Source organism: Herpailurus yagouaroundi, unplaced genomic scaffold (genome assembly GCF_014898765.1).
Source record: "Herpailurus yagouaroundi ecotype Mexico unplaced genomic scaffold, PumYag 216, whole genome shotgun sequence".
Lineage (NCBI taxonomy): Eukaryota > Metazoa > Chordata > Mammalia > Carnivora > Felidae > Herpailurus > Herpailurus yagouaroundi.
The window spans coordinates 762,864-775,328 of NW_024412447.1; the positions used below are offsets into that span (position 1 = coordinate 762,864).

The 12,465-nt window shown below is 62.2% G+C and overlaps 1 protein-coding gene across 1 annotated transcript in view; it reads right to left on the reverse strand.

Annotated features, from left to right (window-relative positions):
• CHLSN (cholesin) overlaps positions 1-12,465 on the reverse strand; it is a 121,719-nt gene that overhangs the window by 55,166 nt on the left and 54,088 nt on the right. The gene's annotated exons all lie outside the window — the stretch shown is intronic.

A 12,465-nucleotide genomic window follows, 5' to 3' on the forward strand; every position in this document is an offset into this window, starting at 1 on the left:
ACGTGCTCCATCCTGTAACCCAACGTCTGCCCACCTCCCTGCCGCCAGATCGACACAGAGCGTGCAACGCGGCCACTACGTGCTCACACGTCTGCCACGCCACGAGCTGGTGGAGACGCCACGGCGCCCGGAGACGGTGGCGCCCCGAGCGACGAGCGCCCGAAGGTTCACATGTGGGACCCACGGGGCTGCAGGCACGGGGACGCGGGGCATCGAGGGGGTGGTGTACGCCCGCTGGCCAGCCGGGCTGAGAGCACGGCGGAATCACCCGGGACGTTGCCTCCGGGGGACACGCTTACGCGCACACGTGCACACGCCTCCCCCCAGGAGACGCAGCGCACCCCCATCTGACCTCAAAGGCTTATGCTCTTTCCACACAGAGAAGCAGCTTATGACCTTCCCAGATCACCTGTGAGACGGGCACAGGACTGGAAAGGACCCAGCAAAACACAAACATGACAGCAAAAACCCAGAGACCAGGCAGAGGTCCGCAGCGGGCTCACAGCCCCGGAGCCACTGCTCATCCGGGGGGGATGACGAGGACCACGCAGAAGCGGGGACCCGAGTGCGCCCAGCGCAGCCCCCAGGGACAGGAGGGAGACTCAACCACGGCACGCGGGTCCCTAACGACGCAGCCAGGGGGGCGGAGGGGACGGCCCGGGGGAGCACAGGCCGCACCACCGGCCAGAGCCCCGCTCCGGGAGGACGAGGGAGCCCCGCGCACCAACCCTCCTCCCATCCTGGAAGACTATCCGAGGAGCCACAGCCACGAGCTTCTGTAAAGGACACAAAACTCTCCAGGCTCTGGCCTTGGCCAGCTCCCCGGGGACCCTGGAGCTGGACCTTGGCAGCCCTTCCTCGTGGCTCAGCAAAGGGCCCCAGAAGCCCTGGTTCTCAGCCCCAAACTGGCACTGGAACGAAGCACGGGCGGTCCTGGAGGGTCGGCTCGTCTCCAGGGAATTCGGAGTTTCTGGCAGGGAAGCAAAACAGCACGGCCTCGCGGACCGACGCGGGCGGCCTCACGGCAGGTCAGAAACAGTCCGAGCGCATCGACAGGTGCACGGCGCAGGAAGACACGGGGCACGCGCACAGTGGGACGGCATCCACCCGTGACGGGGACCGGCACGCGGGCCGGCCGCGCGCCACGCTCAGCGAGGCAAATCAGAGGACAAGCCCTGCGTGACTCCCACGCACACAGAAGCTAGGGAGGCTAAAGCTACTGTGAACACCGGCAGGGACCCGGGTGGCTCAGAGTGCCGGTTTGGGCTCAGGTCACGGTCTCAGGGCTTGCGGTGGAGCCCAGGGCTGGGGGGAGCCTGCGTGGGATCCTCTCTCCCTCTTCCTGCCCCTGCCCTGCTCACACGCTTCTCTGTCTTTTGAAATAAACTTTTTGAAAGAAAAAAACCAGGGAGACGGTGGTTATGGAGGGAGGGGGGCGGGAGTAAAACGAACGACGTGTAAGGACACACACGTGAACGGGACGTGACAAAGGCAACAAAGGCGACAGAGACCCAGCGTACAGCTGACGACCGCAGACAGGACGACGGGAGGCCTCGCCAACACCACCACGGCGGGAGCCTCCTCACAGGAACACACCATACGCCTCGTCTTCGCAACGCGTAACGTCACATTTATCAAACGGAAAATTTAACGACAAACAAGAAAACCTCGCGTTCCTGCTTATAAGTATCCACCCAAGGGGAAAAAATACTACGCTGGCCTGTAAAAATGTACGTTCGCGTATAAAAACCGTAAAGCAGCTGTGACAGCCAAATCCTGGAATTAACCCAAACGTTCCTGGAGTGGCGGACGCACAAACCACCCCTCTGAGCGGCCGAACTGCCCAGCATCTAACAGCAATGACCTCTGACCCGGCACCACGGCACCACGGCACCACGGCACCACGAGGGAGAAAGTGCCTGAGGCACGAGGATTCTGGAAAAGTCCACACGATAGGAGCAGACCACAGAGCGATGGTGCCCGGGGGTTCGGTGTAGGGAAGGGCTGACCACCAAACGGCCCCGAGGCATTGAGGGGGAGGGAACTATTGGGACCCTGTGTGGTGGTGAGTGTGTGACTAGACGCGCCCGGAGTATACGCCCAAGAAGTGACTTTTATCGAACGTCAATTTTGAAAACGTACAGGGTCTCGGGACGCACGTCCAGGGTCAGGCCTTGGTGCTTTAAGCTCCCGGGTGACCGAAGAAATGACTCCGTTGCTCTGTGGCTTAGTCACCTGTGCCGTGAAGTAGGATTTGCCGCGTCCCTACCTCCTGTGGAAAACTGTCGAGTCTGAGGAAATCGTCGTAAGTGCTTCCAACACTCGGGACGTCCCAACGGCGCCAGTGAAGGCCCTGACTCTGGGGAGCCCACCTCGGTGTCTTCTCTGCCCACTGCCCTCCGCCCCTCTGGGGGGAACAGGAAGCGGGGGGAGGGGGTGGGAGGAGGACAGCAGGGCCCAAGAGAAGCCATAGGGAAGAGCTGAGAGCCAGGGACGCGAGCGCGAGAGCAGCGGGAGAGCAGGAATCACGGACATCTCGCGAGAACCCGTCCTCCACGTTTCCGTGTTCTCTTTCCAAACATGACCCAAAGGTGGCCCTGAGGAGAGAGGAGGCAAGCAGCCCGGCCCCTGGTGGCAGCCTCGGCCCCTCGGTCTCTTCCTTGTCAGCGGAGAGACAAGGTGGGCGGGGCCGTGGGCAGCAGGTGCACCGCCTGGAGAGGGCTCCGTGCTCCTGGGCCCAGAAGGAGCCAACCTGAGAGAGCCTGGCAGCCCCGCCCAGGCTGGCCTCACCAACAGCCGGCCTTGTCACCTGCCGGGACGCCTCACCCCTGGGCCCAATTCCGAAGGCACAAAGAGGTGCCAAAACCGCACCCTTTGCCCACACAGCCTTGGGCCCGAGGACCAGAGCTGGCAAACCTCAGTTAAACCCAGGAGATGGCGCTTGGGCGGGGGGGGGGGAACAGCACCCTGCTTTGTGTGCTGCTGGGACACACTGAGGCCTTCCTTTCCTTGAATGTCCCCCTGCCTGGGAAGGGGCTGTCCTGGAGCCTGGCGAGCAGGCGGGTGGTCTACAGACACGAGCAAGCGTGGAGGCCGGCACATGGCCCCGCCACGCGGACGACACGGTGAGGCTGGAGCCCCCTCGGCCCCAAGGAAGGCCCCCTGCTTCTGGAGAAAAGCGCAGGGCGAGGCGAGAAGCAGTCGACAGGCTGACGAGCCTGGGACGAGCTCTCAAGGCCTCCGTCCTCCTGGCTGGGTGACCCAGAGCCCGGCCACCAAATCAGATGACAGAGTGCACTGGCACAAGCCAGGGGGCCTCTGACAACGAATGCCCCCCAAACCACCGGCAAAGACGATACCCTTCGCCCCAGAAAGTGCCCGGAACACTGGTCAGCTGCAGGGATCGGACACGGGGACAGCCTAATGCGGTTTCCCGACCTGTGGTCAATGTTCACAGGATCTGCTTTCCAATTTGCCTTAATTAAAGATTAACATGCCGAATCACTTCCTCTCAGTCCGGCCACTATTCTTAATTGTGAGGTCCCTCAGCGGCCCGGGAATCACTCATCACCGTAAGCAGCAGCAATGGACAACATCATGATTTACCGTGTCTCTCGGACAAAGCCGGTCAGATGGGCGCCTGGGGAACACGTGCGCTCACGTCGCGTCGGGGTGGGGTGCGGAGCAGGGGTGTGGAGCAGAGATGCGAAGGTGGGGTGCGGAGGTGAGGTGCAGGGGAGGGGTGCGGAGCAGGGACACGGAGCAGGGGTGCGGAGGTGGGGCGAGGAGCAGGGGTGTGGAGGTGGGGTGCGGAGCAGGGGTGCAGGGGAGGGGTGCGGAGCAGGGACACGGAGCAGGGGTGCACAGGTGGGGCGAGGAGCAGGGGTGCGGAGCAGGGGCGCCGAGGTGGGGTGCGGAGCAGCGGTCAGAGCAGGGCCAGTCCGCGGGCAGAGCTGTCCGTGCACCACATCAAGCGAGCACACGAGGCGTCCCCACCAGCCCCCGGACGGTGCACCCCACAGCTGTCACACAGGTGAGGCGCCGGGGGGCGTCAGGGGGCAAGGAGTCCGCAAGGAGTCTGCGTGCGCGAAGACGCCGCGCGAGACAACCTGCGAGTCTAGTAAACGGGGTGTTATTCAGACCGCCCTCGTGTGGCGGGAGCAAAGGCCGGTCACCTGCGCGCTCTACTTCTGAATCACGTGCCGGCCGAGGGTGGCCACACCGCGTGGCTCTGCCAGCCGGGCCCCCAGGGCGCCGCGCAGAGAAAATGACAGCTGGCGATGGGGCCCGGGAGCCTTCCGTTAACGTCGACTTCCCGGTTTTATCCCTTCGCCTTCCTTCGAAGAATGAGCAGCCTCACCTGCTATTTAGCTAAAGTTTAACGGGGAGCACACACGTCCACGGAAACAGAATTATTTCTGTGACAAAGGACCGGCTGGGAAGGCTGCGAGCCTGACGGCACTGTCACTTAAAGCCCCGACTCAGGACTTCACAGGACTTCACACAGCCCGGTGGCAGTAAGACAGCTCCCGGGGCCCTGGGGGCAGCGGCCAGGGCGCGCCGCGTTTCAGTCTCTACGGGGGGCGCTGCGAGCACGGTCCCCTCAGACAGGCCAGAGTCCGTCAGAATTTTTCTGGGTCCAGAAACTGGACGCCGTGGCTCACGACCGTGTGGACTGCGGCCGTTCCGCCACGAGGCAGAGCCCCGGCCGAAGTGAGCGCGATTCGCTGGCGGGGCTCCGGACCGGGTCCTCCAGCTGCGTTGGGGGATCAAGGCCCCTGACGCACACGCTTCGGGGCGGGGCTTGGACGTAACCTCGTTCGGAGAAGGCGTTTCTCTCATGCCGAGAACGGTCCTGCTGACGTTGGGGATGAGGGGCCGAGGGGCCGAGGGGCCGTCTGGAAAGCGTTGTGGGCACGTCCTTGCACCCCTGCCCGGTGTCACAGGCACCCAGGCCCCTGCTCCAGGGCGCCCCGCGTAGGGAAGGGGGCTGCCACACCAATCCCCGTGCCCACTCACCTTGGTGGGGGCCCCTCCTACAGACACAGCCCCCGACCCCTTGGCGGGACCCCACGGTGACCCCACGGGAACCACCCGGCACCCGAGCCACGTCTCCACGGCGGCGGAAGACGTCTTCGCCGCACAGAGCGTCTCTCCAGGCGCCTGCGCGTCTAGGTGGCCCCGTGCGTCCGGGCTCTTCGGCCTGACCACAAAGGGCCGAGGCTGGCGGGGCGGCCTGTGTGCGTTCCGGCCAGACCCCGCTGTCACCAAGGTGCTGGTGACGCTGCTCTCGCTCAGTGCCGCCAGCAACCCAGGCTGTGCCGTCCTCTCCTTCGCGGCCTGCATCCGCTACTTCGATGCGCGGTACGTGCGGCTGGCGATGCCCTTCGAGTTCCCGCCGCGGGGTTCTCCGCCCCGCCTGAGCCCGGCTGCCAAGGGTGCCCACGGGCCTGCGGCGAGCCCGGCTGCCGTGGTGGGCCGTGCCTCCTGCAGCTCCCCGGCGCCGGTGGCCCCGCCGGGCACGTCCAGGGTGCCGTACGAAGTCACTCTGTGCCAGGGAGACCCGCTGACCGCCCGGCCCGAGTATGAAGTTGTGAAGGTCAGCCCGGGCTTCGGGCCGGCCAGTGTGCAGCCCCTCCCCGGAGGGACGCGGCCCCTGCTCCCCCCCCCGTGGTCCCGGCCACCTCCCCGAGCGCGTCTGCCCGCCGGCCAGCGTAGGACCCGCACTCCTGTGGCAGGCCCGGCTAACGCTGCAGAGGGACGGGGGCTCGCCCGGGGACGAGCTCCTCACGAGCCCTGCGGAGCGGGTCCTGTTTGGGGAGAGCCGTGTGACTTCCCTGGCCGGCCTCCTCCTCCACGGGCCCCGCAGGCCGGCCCTGCTCAGCATCCCGGAGCACCTCACCCAGGCCTCCCCCGGCGGTGCCTGAAGGGAGAGGCCCGGGACGGCTTGTCCCTGAAGAGGGTGGGGGGGCGGGGAGGCGATGCAGCAGATAAGCAAGACGGGCGGTGAGGGGGCGTGCCTGGCGGGTAGGGAACAGGGTCGTCTGAAGGCACGGAGAACGAGCTTCCTGGCATTTGGCTCCACTTACGCACACGCTCCAGAGCTTGGCTCAAACCAAGGCTTTGCAGAGACAGGAAACCCTGCGAATCCAGGGTGCAGTGAGTGTCAGGGCAGGAGCCGGCCGGACACATCTGACTGGGCTGACAGGTCCTCAATTCTAATGGGTGATTCCACGGTTAGCGTGTCCGCTGGCCGGCACCGGTCTCTAGCCCTACCCCGGTCAGACGACGACAACGACAGAATTTACGGCCGTGTTATAATCTGGCCCTGAAGGGCTCTTATCTGGTTACCCTTCAACACTGAGAGCGTTTGGCCCACGCAAGTAGCACCAAGTTTGCTTTGATCTTTCTAAATTTGCCACCAACGGCGGAGTCTGAGAGTGTCACCCGCGTGCTGATAAAGCATCACGAGACGCTTCCTGCCCCGCTGTGGCCTGGCAGGCAGCCGGTGCCCACCGCCAGGAGCTCTGGGTGGCCCGCGAAAAGCTCTGTGCCTAAAGCCTCCGCCGCTCTATTTGACATTATTTGCAGAAAGGCTGGTAACATATGAAACATAAAATACGAGGTTCAATGATTAATCAATCCAAAATGTACATTTACCATTCTTGCTACATTTATATTAAGATCTTCCTGGTTGGGGTGCCTGGGTGGCTCCGTCGGTTAAGCGTCCGACTTCGGTTCAGGGTCATGATCTCACAGTCCGTGAGTTCGAGCCCCGTGTCGGGCTCTGTGCCGACAGCTCGGAGCCTGGAGCCTGCCTGGGATTCTGTGTCTCCCTCTCTCTTTGCCCCGCCCCCACTTGCGCTCTGTCTCAAAAATAAAGACTAAAAAACAAAAACAAAAACCAAGATTTTCTTGATTGAACAGAGAAAGGAGACGGGCAAAGGTAAGGTGTCTCTCTGGTTGTAGCAAACCCATGCCTTAGAGAGCTTTGATTTTTTATCAAAACTTTACTGTTTAGGGCAATTTTACTAGGTTTGCAACTGAACTGAGAGGGAATGGAGGGACTACCCACACACCCTCCCCGCAGTGACACCCCCACCGGACGGAGCGTTTGTCACAACATGGATGGGATGGACCTACATCGACACGTCACCGTCACCCAGAGTCCCAGTTCCCATGTGGGCTCACTCCTGGGGTGTAGACAGACCTATACTGACACATGTCCTTCATTAAGGCATCACAGAGAGTACCCACTGCCCTAAGACACCCTCCCGTGCCCTGCCTATCCACCCCTGCCCTCCCCCACCTCCAACACCCCCCCCCCCACCTCGGCACCCACCCGTCCTCTACCGGCTCCCTGGCCCCGCCTTTCCCAGAAGGCCACTCGGCTGGGATCACCCAGGGTGCGGCCTCTCCAGACTGGCTTCCTTCACGCAGTAACCTGGATTGAAGGTGCCTCCGCGTCGTTCTTGGCTTCGCGGCTCCCTTCTTTCCGGGGCTGAGTAACACTCCTTTGTCTGGATGGCTTCCACTCTTAGGGATATCTTACGTTCCTCTGCAAGCTAACGGCCAAGGCGTGCCGTCTGCAAGCCTGTCTTCAATGCTGATGCCACTTCTTTGCAAAAACAGGATTTGGGTCGTGTGGTTAAGGAGCTTCTGTAACATGCCATTAAAACACTTCATGCTTAAACAACCCCTCCCCTTCCGTTTCTGCTCCTCTGTGCGCTGACACACCCACACGGCCTGTGCCGTGGACGGCAGGCAGGTCTGAGTCCCACGCCCGCACGTCCGGAGAGGCTGGCGGGGGCGAACAAGCAAGTTGGGAGCCCCTGGAAGGGAAGACGCTCCCTCCCTCCAGGAGGCTCAAGCAGGACAAAGGGCACCCCGGCTGACGTGTGAGGGCCGCTCCTTCCCATGCGATATAATAATTTTTTACTGGATTGGATGCTGGACGTTGTGAACGTCCCTTGTTGAGTGTTGAACTTCACACTCAGGCTCGCCTTTTAAAAAGGACTGAAGTTCACTCTGGAGGACACTTTGCTCCTTGTAGAGCTGCGGGATTCCCTGGAGAGCTGTGTTTAAGCTTCGTTAGTGAGGTCTGGAGGGGCCTAAATACTCAAGCACCCCGTCTCTCCTCTTTGTCGTAAACGCTCAAAAACACCTCTCTCCTGACCAGCGAATTAGGACACGGACCAGCGTGATGCACACTCTGGGAGCTGGTCAGCTTGTGGCCTCTGGTTGCTCCTAGCTCGGCCTCAACTGTCTGCACTCTGCACGCAGACATGTTCAGCTCTCCAGACCTCGGGGGCCCTTTCTCAGCGTGGCTCCCCACTCCCCAGCCCGGTCTCCTGCCAATTCCAGCTCCCTCAGGCTTCCAGAAATCCAATCCCGTCCCCTCAACGTGGAACCCCTCCTGACTCCGGACGGGTGCCCGGGTGAGAACAGGGGGCTCGCTGCACTCGCTTCCTCCTCAGAGGCCACGGTCCCGCACTGCCTACCGTCCCAACGTCTCAAAACAGCTCATTCTTTTATTTTATCCAGCTTTTGATGGTTTATGGCAAGCTCCCTTACGTTACTCATTCACGGCCAGAAGGAGAAGGACCTAAATTAATGTACAAATACATAGTAACAGACACCGACAGCCTGTGAGTTTGCGACCCGAAGGAGGGGTGAGGCTCACGGGTGTTCGGCGCTCTTCAGAGAAACGGCTGACTGGGGCTGGGACAGCAGACACGGAAGCCAGGCCTAGAGAATCTGATCCCACTGAGTTTCTCAGCATTCTGGCTAAAGGGGTACTTTTAGAACCCAGCCACAGGAATGTCAGTCGGTGGGTCTCAAACGTTTTCTTTCGAGCGGTAGGATCCTTTCTTTAAACAAATCGTATAAAGAGGCCCAACGTCTGAGACACCAGGAGGTCCTGCTCTGACCGGAGAGGAGGTGGGGAAGCCGGTCCTCTGGAACATGAAGGTGCCCCAGGAAAGCAGGCCCCGTGGGGACGGGCGGCTGTCGCACGTGCCATGCAGGTCTTGTCCGCTGACCCCCCATCCGGGGACAGACGGGACACACTGACCACGGGAGCGTTTCAAGGACGGAGCCAAGAGAAGGGTCAGGAGCCACAGAGAAGCAAGGCAGCGTGCAGAACCGTGGCTTTCCAGCAGTGGGGTGAGACGTGCACCCAGGAGGCTGACAGGGGTGGGGGGAGGGGGAGGGGGGGAGGGGGAAGCCACTTCCTCCGGCTCTGAGCCTCTCCCTGACGAGCCAGGTCGACCCAGGTCTCCAGCAAGACCTCCTGGGACGTGCCACTGGCGGACGGCCCCAGGCGGAACCGCGTGTGCGCTGTCCATCCCTAACCTGTGCGAGCCTCACGCGCTGCGCTCCGGCTGCCGCTGGCACCTCGCTCTCAAAGGACTGGAGGAAATGTGCAGAGAGCTCCGGGCAACGGCCGAGAGGGGCCCAGCTGTCCAAAGAGTCAACAGCAGTGAAACCATGGGGACCGCGCCTTCACGGTGTCACAAAGTGCCCGAGGGTGAGTGGGGAGCGAGGCTGCGCGGAGGCCGGCCGGCACCTGGACACCTACGATCCCTTCCCCTGACGGAAGAGGCCGCATGGTGGGTCTGCGGACTCCCGTCGATTTTTCTCTAAGGAACGGCCTCCGCGCAGACGGCGTCCGTTCGGCGCGCCCCGGTCTGCACACACACCTTTGCAAGCGCCCAGGACTGCCTGCCACCGGGGTCGCACGGATGGCAGTGCCGACGCGCACGCTCCCGCGGGCGCGGGCACGGAGCTCAAACGGGAGGGGGTGCCTGGTGGGTGCCCCCCCCCCCCCCGGCTCGTCCAGAATGCCGGGTTCCGACACTCGGCCCCGGCCTATGTCTGCGGACTCGAGGCGGGCCTGTAGTGTTTCCTAACCGCCCACTCCTCGCCCGGCCAGCCTGCGGCAGACTGAGCCCCTCGGCTTCCCCAAGGGGAGCATGTGCAGTGATCCTCGGCCACGCTCGTGCCCCCACCGCTCTAGGCCCGGCCTCGGTCTTCACAGAGGTGGTGCTTGCCTGAGTGCTCAGGGTTAGGGTTAGGGTTAGGTCTCGTGAGGACGAGACCCAGAAGGGCTTCGTAAGTGTCTCAAAGAAACCTACTGCCCAGGCACGGGCAGGGGCTCCCGGCTTCCCCCAGCTCGGCTAAGCAGAGAAAATGCACGAAAGGCAGTGTGGGCGGTGTCGCCCGCCTGCCCCCCCCCCCCCCCCGCTGGCCCCCCCACCAAGCAGTGCACCTGCCGGGCTGTGCTTCCCGCCAACGACAGGCTCTGACGCTTGGCAGCCACGTCGCTCGGGGTCCCAACCGTGAGCCGAGTCCCGCTGGCTGCCCTGCGAACCCCTTGGATGGACACGCGATCTCCCTGTGGCAGCCACGGGAAATGGGGGCCCAGCCGTCCGGGACCGTGCCGGCGTCTGGTGAGGCAGGCCGCCTGGTGAAGGAAGGAGCCCACCCGAGGACAAGGACGACAGACGGCGGGTGTCCAGCATCACGCAACTCCAACCACGCCCCCCTGCACCCCCACTTTACCCAGGGTCATGGGGCGGCTGACTGCAGAGGGAGAAAGCAGGGCCTGGCAATTCAGAGACTGGGCGTCCTCTCTCTGGGGCGCTGCGTTGCACCTCAGGGGTCCCTCTGCGGGTGGGGGCACAATTCTTTGTCACAGAGGAGCAGGGCTGGCAGGGGTGGGGACGTGGGGAAGGTCGACCGCCGCACGCAGACAGCGCTGGACCTGGAGCACCTGGGAATGAGGGTGAGGGTTCCCGGGGTCCCCTCGGCCAGGCAGGCCTCCTGGCTTTACTACACATGTCTGTGCTCTGCGCCATGCCCGTTACCGAGCCGCATTTGCAAATTTAACTAAATGAAAGCTGACCAGACTTGATTTCCTTTGACGTTTCCCTATCATCCCATCCTGGGGACGGACAGAAAAACCTGCAAACGAGTCCAGTTCAGCACTGAGACAATCTTGTTACAGGGCACCAGCCACATGGGAAGCACGCTGTGTGCCAGTGAGGACCCTGGGCCGCAGAGTGGCCAGACTGAGGCTTAGGCCACCGTGCCTGAGCTCAGGCTTCTCACGCGGGCAGCAGTGGGTGCTCGGCGAGGGTTACATGGGCCAGTGGATGCAACACACTCAGCGCTTAGCAAATGAAGCCTCGTGGGAACGCTCTGTAAGGGGAGATTTTTAAATTCACAGGAAGTCTCCACGCATTACAAGACGTCCGCGAGATGCTCTCACCCCTGGCCACGCAAACGCCAGCTCGGGTTCAGTGGACTGAAACCCTAAAAGCAGGGTTCTGTCCCTTATGCTAAGTAGTCGCGAGGGCCGACAGGTGACCACCTCTTGTGCCCTGAGACCTGGCAGCCCCAGGCTCGTCCGCGTCAGCGGGCCGGCCTCAGGGCCCTCCAGCTCGCTGTGAACTCAGCAGGGCGCGCAGAGGGGATCCCCGGAGCTACCGGGAGGTCCTCCCCGGCCACGGGGCCCAGTGGCGCCGCGGGCCAGCAGGCCACGGGCTGGGGCGAGCAGTCCGCGGCTGTTTTTACGTGACGTGTCTTGGCTGTTTCAAGGCTTAGGTTTTTATTTTATTTATTTACTTTTAACTCAAGAAGAAGTTTTAACTTTCTCATGACTCATTTCTTTCAAAATGGTGTCCTTGGGCACTTGCAGCGTCGCAATCGTGCGAGGGAGCGGCCGGCTGAAGTAGGTCTCAGCTCACAATGGCATCCGCGATGTCACGATGTCATTCAAAACTGTAAGAAGCTAACAGATCAGGATCATGGCTCAATCCTAAGTCAGAAAGAACGCTGGGTGTTAAAGATTTATCCCAAAGAAATTTAACACAGCATTCTCTGTTGATAAACGTGTATATTTCCCAAAACAAATATCTGAAAGATGTGAAGCTATGATCATTCAAAACACCTTCCACCTCGTTTGAAACAGGCTCTGTAAAAACGGACTGTGAAGGGGGGCCACGCTAGCCGCCACCGTGCAGGTGACCGGAGGGGCGCCCAGTGCCGACGACCCGCGGGCCGCCAGACGCCTCCGTTTCCAGCCTGAAACCAGCCTCTCTCCCCTACGGCAGCCTCCACGGTGCCAGCTGCTGCCATCTGGTTCATTCACGCTCAGAAATACGAAAGATGGCCCTCAGTTTTCAATCTCACAACTTCAAAAGGACTTAAAAAGAAAAAAGCCACCAAGAGGGAGGTACGAGATCAACGAAAACGTGATGTCCCTGACAACCGCATTAGCTGGTGCAAGCAGCCAGGGCCCGCAGGTCCTAGAGACCCTCCAGACCCGACGCGCGCGCCTGGGAACGTGCCTGGGGCCGGGGCGGCTCTGCCAACCTCTCTCCAGGCCGCCGGGATGCAGGGAGACAGCAGCTACTCACGGAGCGGTCAGGCCCTGGGACTGGGGACCGAGGCCCCCCCCCC